Here is an 18219-nt window from a genome sequence, read left to right on the forward strand (position 1 = left end):
TTCATGTGATAACAGAGGAGCACAGGAGAATAACGGGTTATTACCGCTGTATCTTGTATTACTCTCCATGTGGTAACAGAGGAGCACAGGAGAATAACGGGTTATTACCGCTGTATCATGTATTACACTTCATGTGATAACAGAGGAGCACAGGAGAATAATGGGTTATTACCGCTGTATCTTGTATTACGCTCCATGTGATAACAGAGGAGCACAGGAGAATAACGGGTTATTACCGCTGTATCTTGTATTACGCTCCATGTGATAACAGAGGAGCACAGGAGAATAACGGGTTATTACCGCTGTATCTTATATTATTCTCTTCATGTGATAACAGAGGAGCACAGGAGAATAACGGGTTATTACCGCTGTATCTTATATTATTCTCTTCATGTGATAACAGAGGAGCACAGGAGAATAACGAGTTATTACCGCTGTATCTTATATTACTCTCCATGTGATAACAGAGGAGCACAGTAGAATAAAGGGTTATTACCGCTGTATCTTGTATTACTCTCCATGTGATAACAGAGGATTACAGGAGAATAACGGGTTATTACCGCTGTATCATGTATTATTCTCCATGTGATAACAGAGGAGTACAGGAGAATAACGAGTTATTACCGCTGTATCTTGTATTACACTTCATGTGATAACAGAGGAGCACAGGAGAATAACGGGTTATCACCGCTGTATCTTGTATTACTCTCCATGTGATAACAGAGGAGCACAGGAGAATAACGGGTTATTACCGCTGTATCATGTATTATTCTCTTCATGTGATAACAGAGGAGCACAGGAGAATAACGGGTTATTACCGCTGTATCTTGTATTACTCTCCATGTGATAACAGAGGAGCACAGGAGAATAACGGGTTATTACTGCTGTATCTTGTATTACTCTCCATGTGATAACAGAGGAGCACAGGAGAATAACGGGTTATTACTGCTGTATCATGTAGTATTCTCCATGTGATAACAGAGGAGCACAGGAGAATACCGGGTTATTACCGCTGTATCTTGTATTACTCTCCATGTGATAACAGAGGAGCACAGGAGAATAACGAGTTATTACCGCTGTATCTTGTATTACTCTTGATGTGATAACAGAGGAGCACAGGAGAATAACGGGTTATTACTGCTGTATCTTGTATTACTCTCCATGTGGTAACAGAGGAGTACAGGAGAATAACGAGTTATTACCGCTGTATCTTGTATTACACTCTTCATGTGATAACAGAGGAGCACAGGAGAATAACGGGTTATTACCGCTGTATCTTGTATTACTCTCCATGTGGTAACAGAGGAGCACAGGAGAATAACGGGTTATTACCGCTGTATCATGTATTACACTTCATGTGATAACAGAGGAGCACAGGAGAATAATGGGTTATTACCGCTGTATCTTGTATTACGCTCCATGTGATAACAGAGGAGCACAGGAGAATAACGGGTTATTACCGCTGTATCTTGTATTACGCTCCATGTGATAACAGAGGAGCACAGGAGAATAACGGGTTATTACCGCTGTATCTTATATTATTCTCTTCATGTGATAACAGAGGAGCACAGGAGAATAACGGGTTATTACCGCTGTTTCATGTATTACACTTCATATGATAACAGAGGAGAACAGGAGAATAACGGGTTATTACTGCTGTATCTTGTATTACGCTCCATGTGATAACAGAGGAGTACAGGAGAATAACGGGTGGAATAAAGTGGAGCTGTTGCCCATAGCAACCAATATTATCTTCTGGAAGATAATAGCTAGAATCTGGTTGCTATGGGCAACATCTCCACTCCTAAAAACCAACACTTTAGTAAATAGACCCCTTAGTTGGTGGTCGGGAGTTCATGTGATGTTCTATTCCATCCTGGACCCTGAGTTCCCCTCTGTGCCAGGAACGCCCGCTCTGCCCAGTGCCTCCCATCAATCGGTGCAAACTTTACACCATCAGATGCCAAAATGCACGTTCTCCAGTAACCGCAGTGCAATAGCGCAAAAGGAAGCGCATGACATCACACAAAGAGCTTTTGGGCTGCAGGACTGAGCTTCTGGTGTTATTAGGGGGTACCGTATATTTTGGGAGTGCGGATATACATTGGTAGGGGGTATATACTTGGAGTGGGGTATATACTGGGATGGGTTTATATTGGGGTGGAGAGTATATATTGGGTGTATATACTGGGAGGAGACTATATATTGGGGATTTATACTGGGAGGGGTTTATATTGGGGGTGTAGAGTATATATTGGGTGTATATACTGGGAGGAGAGTATATATTGGGTATTTATACTGGGAGGGGTTTATATTGGGGGTGTAGAGTATATATTGGGTGTATATACTGGGAGGAGAGTATATATTGAGTATTTATACTGGGAGGGGTTTATATTGGGGGTGGAGAGTATATATTGGGTGTATATACTGGGAGGAGAGTATATATTGGGTATTTATACTGGGAGGGGTTTATATTGGGGTGGAGAGTATATATTGGGTGTATATACTCGGAGGAGAGTATATATTGGGTATTTATACTGGGAGGGGTTTATATTGGGGGTGGAGAGTATATATTGGGTGTATATACTGGGAGGAGAGTATATATTGGGTATTTATACTGGGAGGGGTTTATATTGGGGGTGGAGAGTATATATTGGGTGTATATACTGGGAGGAGAGTATATATTGGGTGTATATACTGGGAGGAGAGTATATATTGGGTGTATATACTGGGAGGAGAGTATATATTGGGTGTATATACTGGGAGGAGAGTATATATTGGGTGTATATACTGGGAGGGGTTTATATTGGGGGTGGAGAGAATATATTGGGTGTATATACTGGGAGGAGAGTATATATTGGGTATTTATACTGGGAGGGGTTTATATTGGGGTGTAGAGTATATATTGGGTGTATATACTGGGAGGAGAGTATATATTGGGTATTTATACTGGGAGGGGTTTATATTGGGGGTGGAGAGTATATATTGGGTGTATATACTGGGAGGAGAGTATATATTGAGTGTATATACTGGGAGGAGAGTATATATTGGGTGTATATACTGGGAGGAGAGTATATATTGGGTGTATATACTGGGAGGAGAGTATATATTGGGTGTATATACTGGGAGGAGAGTATATATTGGGTGTATATACTGGGAGGAGAGTATATATTGGGTGTATATACTGGGAGGAGAGTATATATTGGGTGTATATACTGGGAGGGGTTTATATTGGGGGTGGAGAGAATATATTGGGTGTATATACTGGGAGGAGAGTATATATTGGGTGTATATACTGGGAGGGGTTTATATTGGGGGTGGAGAGTATATATTGGGTGTATATACTGGGAGGAGAGTATATATTGGGTGTATATACTGGGAGGAGAGTATATATTGGGGATTTATACTGGGAGGGGTTTACATTGGGGGTGGAGAGTATATATTGGGTGTATATACTGGGAGGAGAGTATATATTGGGGATTTATACTGGGAGGGGTTTACATTGGGGGGACATACTGGGAGAGGAGTATATATTGGGGGTATATATTGAGGTAGATATGGAGTGGGGGTATATATTGAGGTATACACTGGGAGGGGTTTATATTGGGGGGTATATATAGAGGTGCTCATTAATTACCTCTATAGGGTGGGGGGGTCTCCCAGCATGCTGAGCAGAGGGGTCGGGACACGTGGTCTCTGGTCATGTGACTGACTGCCCGGCTGATCACATGACCGCTCCTGTCTGTCCCAGCAAAGAGCCGGCGGCCGCTTCCCGCAAATGAGAGGTGAGAGACCGGCGTCCGTTGACCGCTCCCCCCCTTCCCCGAGGTTCCCTCCTTCCTCTCCCCGACTGCCTCTATCCTTAGACCGGGGGAATTATCCTGCTTCCCGGGGTGTGCGGGGGCTGCAGCGGCTCCATGGAGACCGCATATACCAAGGGCGCAGTACCGGCAGCGGCCACTTGGGGGCGGCAGCTCCAACACAGCGGCAGCAGCAGCACACACAGGCTGACACAGGGGCTCTGACTCTCTGGGGGGCAGCAGCACACACACAGGCTGACACAGGGGCTCTGACTCTCTGGGGGGCAGCAGCACACACACAGGCTGACACAGGGGCTCTGACTCTCTGGGGGGCAGCAGCACACACACAGGCTGACACAGGGGCTCTGACTCTCTGGGGGGCAGCAGCACACACAGGCTGACACAGGGGCTCTGACTCTCTGGGGGGCAGCAGCACACACAGGCTGACACAGGGGCTCTGACTCTCTGGGGGGCAGCAGCACACACAGGCTGACACAGGGGCTCTGACTCTCTGGGGGGCAGCAGCACACACAGGCTGACACAGGGGCTCTGACTCTCTGGGGGGCAGCAGCACACACAGGCTGACACAGGGGCTCTGACTCTCTGGGGGGCAGCAGCACACACACAGGCTGACACAGGGGCTCTGACTCTCTGGGGGGCAGCAGCACACACACAGGCTGACACAGGGGCTCTGACTCTCTGGGGGGCAGCACACACACAGGCTGACACAGGGGCTCTGACTCTCTGGGGGGCAGAACACACACACAGGCTGACACAGGGGCTCTGACTCTCTGGGGGGCAGAACACACACACAGGCTGACACAGGGGCTCCGACTCTCTGGGGGGCAGCACACACACAGGCTGACACAGGGGCTCCGACTCTCTGGGGGGCAGCACACACACAGGCTGACACAGGGGCTCCGACTCTCTGGGGGGCAGCACACACACAGGCTGACACAGGGGCTCTGACTCTCTGGGGGGCAGAACACACACACAGGCTGACACAGGGGCTCTGACTCTCTGGGGGGCAGAACACACACACAGGCTGACACAGGGGCTCTGACTCTCTGGGGAGCAGCACACACACAGGCTGACACAGGGGCTCTGACTCTCTGGGGGGCAGAACACACACACAGGCTGACACAGGGGCTCTGACTCTCTGGGGAGCAGCACACACACAGGCTGACACAGGGGCTCTGACTCTCTGGGGGGCAGCAGCACACACACAGGGGCTCTGACTCTCTGGTGGCGATTCTATTGTTTTTTTGGGCGTGATAATAAACGCCTAGATTGCTATTCAATTGTTCTGGGTGCTCATTAATTATCGCCCTCTTTGCTGCCTAAAAGACGAGGTTTAGCCGTCTAAAATGGCTAAGCCCGTCTTAGTTCCTGGTTAGGGCGCGCTATTTTAGACACATGTCTGCTCGCGCACTCCTGAGTGTGTGCAGATATGCCGGCGACTATCGCGCCCTGACAGAGAAACAATTGAAATTCTCTGTCGGGCGTCTAAAAAAAACAAACCACCGGCTAAACATTTGAATTCCCCCCCTCTGTGTGTGTACAGTATATGTGTGTGTGTGTGTGTGTGTGTGTGTGTGTGTATATATATACTATATGTATGTGTGTGTACAGCCATGGCCAAAATTTATGAGAATGACACAAGTATTGGTTATCACAAAGTCTGCTGCTTCAGTGTTATTAGACCTTTGTGTCAGATGTTACTATGGTATACTGAGGTAACATTACAGCATTACATACGTGTCAGAGGTTACTATGGTATACTGAGGTAACATTACAGCATGACATAAGTGTCAGATGTTACTATGGTATACTGAGGTAACATTACAGCATTACATAAGTGTCAGAGGTTACTGTGATATACTGAGGTAACATTACAGCATGACATAAGTGTCAGATATTACTATGGTATACTGAGGTAACATTACATAAGTGTCAGAGGCTTTTATTGACAATTACATTAAGTTTATGCAGAGAGTGAATATTTGCAGTGTTGATCCTTCTTTTTCAAGACCTCTGCAATTCGCCCTGGCATGCTGTCACTCACCTTCTGGCCACATACTGACTGATGGCCGCCCATTCTTGCCCAATCAGTGCTTGGAGTGTGTCAGAATGGGTTTTTGTTTGTACACCCGCCTCTTGAGGATTGACCACAAGTTCTCAGTGGGATTAAGGTCTGGGGAGTTTCCTGGCCATGAACCCACAATGTCGATGTTTTGTTCCCCGAGCCACTTAGTTATCACTTTTGCCTTATGGCAAGGTGCTCCATCATGCTGGAAAAGCATTATTCATCACCAAACTGTTCTTGGATGGTTGGGAGAAGTTGCTCTTGGAGGATGCTTTGGTACCATTCTTTATTCATGGCTGTGTTCTTAAGCAAAATTGTGAGTGACCCACTCCCTTGGCTGAGAAGCCACCCCACACATGAATGGTCTCAGGATGCCTTACTGTCGGCGTGAGGACATGAGATGTGTGTTACAAATGTATTTGCGGCATCTCAGTCCTTGCAGCGATTAATGAACTTTTTAGCCCTGTGTGTTCCCCTTCCCGTCTGCTAAGTGTATGTGTGATCATTCTCTGGACACACATTTCCATTATCAGGTATATTATTTACTTTAAGAATGGCAGGAAATGTAATGTTTAGTAATGTCTAGCCCTTGATGTTTGCCTGGTCCATATGTCTGTGTTATTCATAACCACTAGAGCAAGGTGACACCTCCCAGAACAAAGACCCTATAAGTTACTACCCACCTCCCCATGGGACGCTCAGGATTTACTCTTCCTTCCATTTGCCTGTTTTGTTCCTCACTTGAATCTGGCAGACGGAACGGAACCAACCCAGCAGGTGTTCGTCAGGGAAGTAATACCCGGAGGAGGTATGAGATAAGGGACGCGCACCAATCAGGTAACGGTGCAACCCCCCCTGGGTGATCACAATATCGTGGGAATTTGGAAGGTTTCAAAAGAGGTCACCGAAGGCAAATCCACATGTTAGTCACTGACTTTGGCTAAGAGGTCTCGCTCTGCCAAGGTGCTAGTGGAACGCATCACCAGTTCTGTGGATTTATACTTTGGAGATTCTGCAAGGACCTGTACGCTATTCATTGCTGTGTGTTCTGTGATTAGCTTCTACTGTATGGGATCCTGGAAACGCTTGGTTGGACCCAGTGACTATCACTGCTGTGTGATCTCTGATAGTTTCTACATGTGGGGTCCTGGAAATGATTGAGTGGACTTATGCGCTATTCACTGCTGTGTGATCAGTGATAGTTTCTACTGTGGGGACTGAGGGTCTCTAGCTATTTCATGGAATTGTTCTGGGACGTTATACTCTACTGGGACTGCCTCCATCCGGACTGCTACCTGTTTATTGTCGGTTCACTGTATTTACCGCTTGTCCTGACATATTATCTTTTGCTGTGTGCTGTGGAAAAATAAACCATCACTTTGGTTTCACCTGCTCGGTGTCTGGGTGATTGAGAGAACCTCGCATCCTCACAGTCGGCATGACACAGGACTGATGGTAGCCCGAAAAGGGGGAGTGGCCAAGGAAAAGGGGGTGGGTTTTGTGACCCCCCCCCCCTCCCTTTTTCGTCACTCTTGGGGGGCATGCCGGGCAGCCCTCAAGCGCTCAGTTCACTGTGAATGGGTGCCGGGAGCATGTGCCCGGCATCCATTCAACGGCGGTGACCGCTGCACCGCCATTTTACCCACCCGCGGGACACTGTGGCCCTGGGGAGGGGACAGAACCCGCAGGCTGTTTCAGCAGGCGTCGCGCCGGAGGGCAGGGTACTTTCTGCCCTTTAGAAATAGGGCAGGGCACGGTGCCCTGCTGAAACAGCCTAGAGGGAACGCTAATTATCCTGGGGTGGGGGGGTACTGGTCAGCAGCCTAATGAGCTCAAAAGTGCATAGTGCTATTAATATGCAGCATACCAACAACGAAATGGATATTATAAGACAAATGATTACCCGATACGTTACCATCGAGCACTGCCAAACTAAATGACGCTGATGTTAAAGCACAGAGGAAATCCATACAAGTTATAGCGACCTAACAATAACATAAACCTCCACATATAGCAGCATAATAATAACATAAACCTCCACATATAGCAGCATAACAATAACATAAACCTCCACATATAGCAGCATGATAATAACGTAAACCTCCACATATAGCAGCATGATAATAACGTAAACCTCCACATATAGCAGCATGATAATAACGTAAACCTCCACATATAGCAGCATGATAATAACGTAAACCTCCACATATAGCAGCATGATAATAACATAAACCTCCACATATAGCAGCATGATAATAACGTAAACCTCCACATATAGCAGCATGATAATAACGTAAACCTCCACATATAGCAGCATGATAATAACGTAAACCTCCACATATAGCAGCATGATAATAACGTAAACCTCCACATATAGCAGCATGATAATAACATAAACCTCCACATATAGCAGCATGATAATAACGTAAACCTCCACATATAGCAGCATGATAATAACGTAAACCTCCACATATAGCAGCATGATAATAACGTAAACCTCCACATATAGCAGCATGATAATAACGTAAACCTCCACATATAGCAGCATGATAATAACGTAAACCTCCACATATAGCAGCATGATAATAACGTAAACCTCCACATATAGCAGCATGATAATAACGTAAACCTCCACATATAGCAGCATGATAATAACATAAACCTCCACATATAGCAGCATGATAATAACATAAACCTCCACATATAGCAGCATGATAATAACGTAAACCTCCACATATAGCAGCATGATAATAACGTAAACCTCCACATATAGCAGCATGATAATAACGTAAACCTCCACATATAGCAGCATAATAATAACATAAACCTCCACATATAGCAGCATGATAATAACATAAACCTCCACATATAGCAGCATGATAATAACATAAACCTCCACATATAGCAGCATAACAATAACATAAACCTCCACATATAGCAGCATGATCATAATCTGCTTGAATGCTATACTAATTCATACTTCAAATTTTAACCTCAATGATTACCAGAAAATTTGACCGAAGGCTGAAAACGATAAAGCATGTGCTGAAATAAATCGTCAAATACTCGAGAGCAAACCAGGTAGCAAAGTGCGATAGGTGGTTTAATCCTATAATACAGCCAACTGCTTAGTGTTGTTGATGACCACGTTGTTACACTAACTTTAATCTATGTGCATTAATGTAAGAACCATTAGACATGGTAAAATGATCCAATTCCAAATATACAGGGGGACGGAGATGGAAGAAATTGTGTAGTGGACCCAACCCATCAAATAAGGTATTCAGCGGGACCTCTGGTCTACCTAGTCAGTGTACCGCCATATCCCTAAAGAACAATCCTAATTATGCCCTATTTACAAGAAACCTGAAAACGAAATTCCACTGTGCCTCACTTTTTAGTAGGACTTTGCCACTATCTCCACCCCGTGGAAGCGGTGGAACGCGACTAATCATCCTGTATTTAAGTGAGACAATGGATGATTATATTCAAGTAAATGACGGACCACCGGTTGTTCACTTGATCCATTGTTCTAATAGAGGATCGATGAACCGCCACCATCAAATCATAAAAACACTACCATCGGAACAAAAGCCTGTAGGTGGACTCCAGCCACCTCTCCTCCACTGTGAAGTGCTCCCTCTCCAGCATGATGTTCCTGCTCAGCCACGCACTCTCGACAAACAGGAGGCTCCTGCCCTGGAAGTCGGCGCAGTTCACACACAGGGGCACCTCGGCGAGGAAGCTCAACAGGAAGGCCAGGACATACAGGGTACATAGTGCAAAGAGGACATTGCTCATCACCATGTTCAGCAGCCGGGGAGGGGTGCACTTGGTGGCTGTGGAAGTAGGCACAGGTGCCCCAGCCCTGGAAACATGCTGCTGATAATGCTTATGGTAGCTGCAATACAAATCTCTCATCCATGGTCCTCCTGCCCTTCCCAGCACTTCCCAGTGGCTGGGCCCTAGCCAGCTGTAGGACAGGAGCAGGGGGGTATTGGTGACACTGGTGAGATGCAGGGGGCAGGAGTGAGAAGCAGGAGGTTGTGGACAGAGAAATCTCTGAGATCTCTCTCATTCCTTCCTTCATCTCCGGGTAGACATTTACTGTTTCCATGTCACTGCTCCAGTAACACGATCCTTCACCTTTAGTAATGCATCCTCTCCCTCACTTTTATAGTAAGACATTACCCTTCCTCGCCTGCCTACTAACACATTACACTTCCACACCTCCTGTAGTTACGCATTTCCCTCCCTTACCTGTGTATTAACACATTCTCTTCTCACTGCCGTAGTAACACATTCCCTTCTCTACCAGCTGTGTAGTAACACATTCACTTAACTCACCTCCATGCCGACACATTTTCCTCCATAGTGGCACATTTTCCTCTCACCTCTGTAGTAACACATTCCTCTCCTCACACCTGTACTATCACATTACCCTCCCTCACCTGTGGCCTCAGAGCTATTGAGGAATCTGTGAAAATATATACAACGGGTAAAAAGTATTGAACACCAATATTTTTCTCAGTAAATATACTTGTAATGGGGCTATTGTAATGACCTTTTCAACAAATGTCAGCCACAACCCATGCAATCCACACATGCAATCCACACATGCAATCCACACATGCAAATAAATCAAACCATAGATGCCCATGAAGTAAGTTCTGTGTAATGACACAGGGAAAAAGTATAGAAATGAATTTTAATACTTCGTACAAAAGCCTTTGTTGGTAATGTCAGCTTCAAGACGCCTCCTGTATGGAGAAAGTAGTCGCATGCATCGCTCAGGTGTGATTTTGGCCCATTCTTCCACACAAACAGTCTTTAAATCTTGAAGGTTCTGTGGCCTCTTCTATGAACTCTTTTGTTCTCTACATAGATTTTCAATTGGATACAAGTCAGGTGATTGAGGGGCCATTCTAGCAGCTTTATTCTTTCTCTGAAACCTATTGCGTGTCCTTGGCTGTGTGTTTGGGATCATTGTCTTGCTGAAATGTCCACCCTCGTTTTATCTTCAGCATCCTCGTAAATCAGCAGATTTTATCAGTGTGTCTCGGTACATTTTTCCATTCATCCTTCCTTCAATCATATGAAGTATAACAGTACTGTATGCTGAAATACAGCCCCACACCATGATGTTCCCACCTCAAAACTTCACTGTTGGTATGGTGTATTTGGGGTGATGTGCAGCGCCATTTCTCCTCCAAACATGGTATTATGGCATCCAAACAGTTCAATTTTGGTCTCATCTGACCAGACTATATTCTCCCAGTATTTCATAGGCTTGTCCAAGTGTTGTGCAGCAAACTGTAAACGAGCGTCTACATGCTTTTTCTTCAGCAATGGAGTCTTGCGTGGTGAACGTGCATACAGGCCATGGCGGTTGAGTGCATTACTTATTGTTTTCTTTGAAACAATTGTACCTGCTAATTCCAGGTCTTTCTGAAGCTCTCCACAAGTTGTCCTTGGCTCTTGGACAACTCTTCTGATAATTCTTTTCACTCCTCTGTCAGAAATCTTGCGAGAAGCACCTGGTCATGGCTGGTTTATGGTGAAATTATGTTTTTTCCACTTCTGGATTATAGCCCCAACCGTGCTCACTGGAACATTCAGAAGTGTAGAAATCCTTCTGTAACCATTGCCATCAGTATGTTTTTCAACAATAAGGTTGTGAAGGTCTTGAGAGAGCTCTTTGCTTTTACCCATCATGAGATGTTTCTTGTGACATCTTGGTAATGAGACACCTTTTTTATAGGCCATTAGTTGGAACTGAACCAGCTTATATTAATTTGCACTGAGAAGGGGCAGTATTGCTTTCTAATTACTGATAGATTTCAGCTGGTGTCTTGGATTTCTATGCCTTTTTTCACCTCCCCTTTCTTCATGTGTTCAATACGTTTTACCTGTGTCATTTCACATTATTACATATAACTTAATTTATGGACATCTATGGTTTGATTTATTTGCATGTGTGGATTGCATGGGTTGTTGCTGACATTTGGTTAAAATTTTATTTCAATAGCCCCATTACAATATATTTACTGAGAAAAATGATGATGTATACAGGTGTCGCATATCACATTACTCAGCGCAGTCTCCCATATACAGACTCAGGAGCACACAGATATACAGGTGTCACATATCACATTACTCAGCACAGTCTCCCATATACAGACTCAGGAGCACACAGATATACAGGTGTCACATATCACATTACTCAGCGCAGTCTCCCATATACAAACTCAGGAACACACAGATATACAGGTGTCACATATCACATTACTCAGCGCAGTCTCCTATATACAGACTCAGGAGCACACAGATATACAGGTGTCACCTATCACATTACTCAGCGCAGTCTCCCATATACAGACTCAGGAGCACACAGATATACAGGTGTCACATATCACATTACTCAGCGCAGTCTCCCATATACAGACTCATGAGCACACAGATATACAGTTGTCACATTACTCAGCGCAGTCTCCCATATACAGACTCAGGAGCACACATATATACAGGTGTCACATATCACATTACTCAGCACAGTCTCCCATATACAGACTCAGGAACACACAGATATACAGGTGTCACATATCACATTACTCAGCACAGTCTCCCATATACAGACTCAGGAACACACAGATATACAGGTGTCACATATCACATTACTCAGTGCAGTCTCCTATATACAGACTCAGGAGCACACAGATATACAGGTGTCACATATCACATTACTCAGCGCAGTCTCCCATATACAGACTCAGGAGCACACAGATATACAGGTGTCACATATCACATTACTCAGCACAGTCTCCATATACAGACTCAGGAGCACACAGCTATACAGGTGTCACATATCACATTACTCAGCACAGTCTCCTATATACAGACTCAGGAGCACACAGATATACAGGTGTCACATTACTCAGCGCAGTCTCCCATATACAGACTCAGGAGCACACAGATATACAGGTGTCACATATCACATTACTCAGCGCAGTCTCCTATATACAGACTCAGGAGCACACAGATATACAGGTGTCACATATCGCATTACTCAGCGCAGTTTCCAATATACAGACTCAGGAGCACACAGATATACAGGTGTCACATATCACATTACTCAGCGCAGTTTCCAATATACAGACTCAGGAGCACACAGATATACAGGTGTCACATATCACATTACTCAGCACAGTCTCCTATATACAGACTCAGGAGCACACAGCTATACAGGTGTCACATATCACATTACTCAGCACAGTCTCCTATATACAGACTCAGGAGCACACAGATATACAGGTGTCACATTACTCAGCGCAGTCTCCCATATACAGACTCAGGAGCACACAGATATACAGGTGTCACATATCACATTACTCAGCGCAGTCTCCTATATACAGACTCAGGAGCACACAGATATACAGGTGTCACATATCACATTACACAGCACAGTCTCCCATATTCAGACTCAGGAGCACACAGATATACAGGTGTCACATTACTCAGCGCAGTCTCCCATATACAGACTCAGGAGCACACAGATATACAGGTGTCACATATCACATTACTCAGCGCAGTCTCCCACATACAGACTCAGGAGCACACAGATATACAGGTGTCACATATCACATTACTCAGCGCAGTCTCCTATATACAGACTCAGGAGCACACAGATATACAGGTGTCACATATCACATTACTCAGCGCAGTCTCCCATATACAGACATATACAGGTGTCACATATCACATTACTCAGCGCAGTCTCCTATATACAGACTCAGGAGCACACAGATATACAGATGTCACATATCACATTACTCAGCGCAGTCTCCTATATACAGACTCAGGAGCACACATATATACAGGTGTCACATATCACATTACTCAGCACAGTCTCCCATATACAGACTCAGGAACACACAGATATACAGGTGTCACATTACTCAGCGCAGTCTCCCATATACAGACTCAGGAGCACACAGATATACAGGTGTCACCTATCACATCACTCAGCGCAGTCTCCCATATACAGACTCCGGAGCACACAGATATTCAGGTGTCACATATCACATTACTCAGCGCAGTCTCCATATATAGACTCAGGAGCACACAGATATACATGTGTCACATATCACATTACTCAGCGCAGTCTCCTATATACAGACTCAGGAGCACATAGATATACAGGTGTCACATATAACATTACTCAGCGCAGTCTCCATATATAGACTCAGGAGCACACAGATATACATGTGTCACATATCACATTACTCAGCGCAGTCTCCTATATACAGACTCAGGAGCACACAGATATACAGGTGTCACATATAACATTACTCAGCGCAGTCTCCCATATACAGACTCAGGAGCACACAGGTATACAGGTGTCACAAATCACATTACTCAGCACAGTCTCCCATATACAGACTCAGGAACACACAGATATACAGGTGTCACATATCACATTACTCAGCGCAGTCTCCTATATACAGACTCAGGAGCACACAGATATACAGGTGTCACATATCACAATACTCAGCGCAGTCTCCTATATACAGACTCAGGAGCACACAGATATACAGGTGTCACATATCACATTACTCAGCGCAGTCTCCCATATACAGACTCAGGAGCACACAGATATACAGGTGTCACATATCACATTACTCAGCGCAGTCTCCCATATACAGACTCAGGAGCGCACAGATATGCAGGTGTCACATATTATATTACACAGCGCAGTCTCCTATATACAGACTCAGGAGCGCACAGATATACAGGTGTCACATATCACATTACTCAGCGCAGTCTCCATATACAGACTCAGGAGCACACAGATATACAGGTGTCACATATTATATTACACAGCGCAGTCTCCTATATACAGACTCAGGAGCACACAGATATACAGGTGTCACATATCACATTACTCAGCACAGTCTCCCATATACAGACTCAGGAGCACACAGATATACAGGTGTCACATATCACATTACTCAGCGCAGTCTCCATATACAGACTCAGGAGCACACAGATATACAGGTGTCACATATCACATTACTCAGCGCAGTCTCCTATATACAGACTCAGGAGCACACAGATATACAGGTGTCACGTATCACATTACTCAGCGCAGTCTCCTATATACAGACTCAGGAGCACACAGATATACAGGTGTCACGTATCACATTACTCAGCGCAGTCTCCCATATACAGACTCAGGAGCACACAGATATACAGGTGTCACATATCACATTACTCAGCGCAGTCTCCAATATACAGACTTAGGAGCACACAGATATACAGGTGTCACATATCACATTACTCAGCGCAGTCTCCCATATACAGACTCATGAGCACACAGATATACAGGTGTCACATATCACATTACTCAGCACAGTCTCCTATATACAGACTCAGGAACACACAGATATACAGGTGTCACATATCACATTACTCTGCACAGTCTCCCATATACAGACTCAGGAACACACAGATATACAGGTGTCACATATCACATTACTCAGCGCAGTCTCCATATACAGACTCAGGAGCACACAGATATACAGGTGTCACATATCACATTACTCAGCGCAGTCTCCCATATACAGACTCATGAGCACACAGATATACAGGTGTCACATATCACATTACTCAGCACAGTCTCCTATATACAGACTCAGGAACACACAGATATACAGGTGTCACATATCACATTACTCTGCACAGTCTCCCATATACAGACTCAGGAACACACAGATATACAGGTGTCACATATCACATTACTCAGCGCAGTCTCCATATACAGACTCAGGAGCACACAGATATACAGGTGTCACGTATCACATTACTCAGCGCAGTCTCCTATATACAGACTCAGGAACACACAGATATACAGGTGTCACATATCACATTACTCTGCACAGTCTCCATATACAGACTCAGGAGCACACAGATATACAGGTGTCACATATCACATTACTCAGCGCAGTCTCCATATACAGACTCAGGAGCACACAGATATACAGGTGTCACGTATCACATTACTCAGCGCAGTCTCCCATATACAGACTCAGGAACACACAGATATACAGGTGTCACGTATCACATTACTCAGCGCAGTCTCCTATATACAGACTCAGGAGCACACAGATATACAGGTGTCACATATCACATTACTCAGCGCAGTCTCCAATATACAGACTTAGGAGCACACAGATATACAGGTGTCACCTATCACATTACTCAGCGCAGTCTCCCATATACAGACTTAGGAGCACACAGATATACAGGTGTCACACATCACATTACTCAGCGCAGTCCCCTGGTGTTTCCTAGTCTCATCACATTGCGATTTAAACTTTTTGGCAAAACAAGACGCCCGGCTCTAGTAGAGTAGCATGGTACCCGGTTGCTCATTCACGCAAGGCATATCGCGCTGCGTGGCGTATTGAGATTAGATGAGCGAGGACACGTCTGTAGCTGAAGGCTGGTCACATAAAATACTGACTAAGATGAGGGAGCTGGTAGAAAGTTCATTGGTCAGAACATTTCATGTGACCTACAAACCGTAATTCCCAGGGTTTTTTTGTCAGTATTGCAAATCGCCAAGTTACTGAGGCTAATCCCACCATAAAAGTACTATACAATAGAATAGAATATCAAAGCACCATCAATGTTTTTGACAATAGAATAGGCCCCGGATTTATGAAGCTGCCACTCAGTTGACCTGAGCTTAGCAGGAGTTTGTGTGAAGCACTGCGCAAATCACTGTGATCTCTGCAGGCTTTGTTAGGCTAAAAAGTACAGAAATAGTTAAATAATTTTTTATTTTTTTTTTATTTTATATATGGGGTTCCAGCCCCAAATCAATAACCAGCCTCAGACCTCTGAGCATAGGTTTGTTAGGGGAAGAAAGTGCTGGAATCCCATGGGAACACAGGACCCCAGAAAATAAAATGGGCTTCACCCTCCCGAGAGACACTAGCCTTGGGCTGTATGTGGGGTTAATTGTAAATGGTTATATAATTTTGTTCTTTACAGACTGCCTCCCAGTAGTAGATCCGTAAGTGACGTATGCCTGGGCACTAAGAGCCTGCTGGTACCTGTAGTCTGCCTGCATTAATATAAAGAGCAGACATGGAAACTGACTGCTCTATAATACGCTCCCTCACACATACTTTGTTCTCCTCTTTAATACTCGCACAATCCTGGGATGAGGTTCTCTTTGATCCATGTAGATCTAGGGATCCTGGCAAAACCAAACCAGATGAGCTAGTTTAGCGGAGAGCCGTGGCAATAGTGACGGTCACTCGTGGCTTTCCATTGCTTTCCATGGGGCACGTTGATTGGCTGAGAGTGTGTGCGCGGCGCTTTCCGGTTGCATTCAAACTGACACAGAATTTGCCGCTTGATAAATGTAGTTCTAGTCTCTCTCAGCCGTAATGCTTCCTATCCAGGCTCATCTAGCATCGCACGTTTTGGTATAATGCTTCCTATCCAGGCTCATCTAGCATCGCACGTTTTGTTTTTGTATAATGCTTCCTATCCAGGCTCATCTAGCATCGCACGTTTTGTTTTGGTACAATGCTTCCTATCCAGGCTCATCTAGCATCGCACGTTTTGTTTTGGTATAATGCTTCCTATCCAGGCTCATCTAGCATCGCACGTTTTGTTTTGGTATAATGCTTCCTATCCAGGCTCATCTAGCATCACACGTTTTGGTATAATGCTTCCTATCCAGGCTCATCTAGCATCACACGTTTTGTTTTGGTATAATGCTTCCTATCCAGGCTCATCTAGCATCGCACGTTTTGTTTTGGTACAATGCTTCCTATCCAGGCTCATCTAGCATCGCACGTTTTGTTTTGGTATAATGCTTCCTATCCAGGCTCATCTAGCATCGCACGTTTTGTTTTGGTATAATGCTTCCTATCCAGGCTCATCTAGCATCGCACGTTTTGTTTTGGTATAATGCTTCCTATCCAGGCTCATCTAGCATCGCACGTTTTGTTTTGGTATAATGCTTCCTATCCAGGCTCATCTAGCATCGCACGTTTTGTTTTGGTATAATGCTTCCTATCCAGGCTCATCTAGCATCGCACGTTTTGTTTTGGTACAATGCTTCCTATCCAGGCTCATCTAGCATCGCACGTTTTGTTTTGGTACAATGCTTCCTATCCAGGCTCATCTAGCATCGCACGTTTTGTTTTGGTATAATGCTTCCTATCCAGGCTCATCTAGCATCGCACGTTTTGTTTTGGTACAATGCTTCCTATCCAGGCTCATCTAGCATCGCTTGTTTTGGTATAATGCTTCCTA

General features: G+C 44.8%; 1 protein-coding gene across 2 annotated transcripts in view; it reads left to right on the plus strand.

Annotated features, from left to right (window-relative positions):
- Positions 1-3657: 3657 nt before the first annotated feature.
- Positions 3658-18219, plus strand: part of LOC148508565 (anion exchange protein 2-like) — a 414596-nt gene continuing 400034 nt past the window's right edge. For both annotated transcript variants that reach the window (XM_088444359.1, XM_088444360.1), the window contains exon 1: positions 3658-3785. The gene's annotated coding sequence lies outside the window, so the exon portion shown is untranslated. The remainder of the gene's footprint in view (positions 3786-18219) is intronic.

Source organism: Taudactylus pleione, unplaced genomic scaffold (genome assembly GCF_031769625.1).
Source record: "Taudactylus pleione unplaced genomic scaffold, aTauple2 ptg000356l, whole genome shotgun sequence".
In the NCBI taxonomy this organism is placed as follows: Eukaryota; Metazoa; Chordata; class Amphibia; order Anura; family Myobatrachidae; genus Taudactylus; species Taudactylus pleione.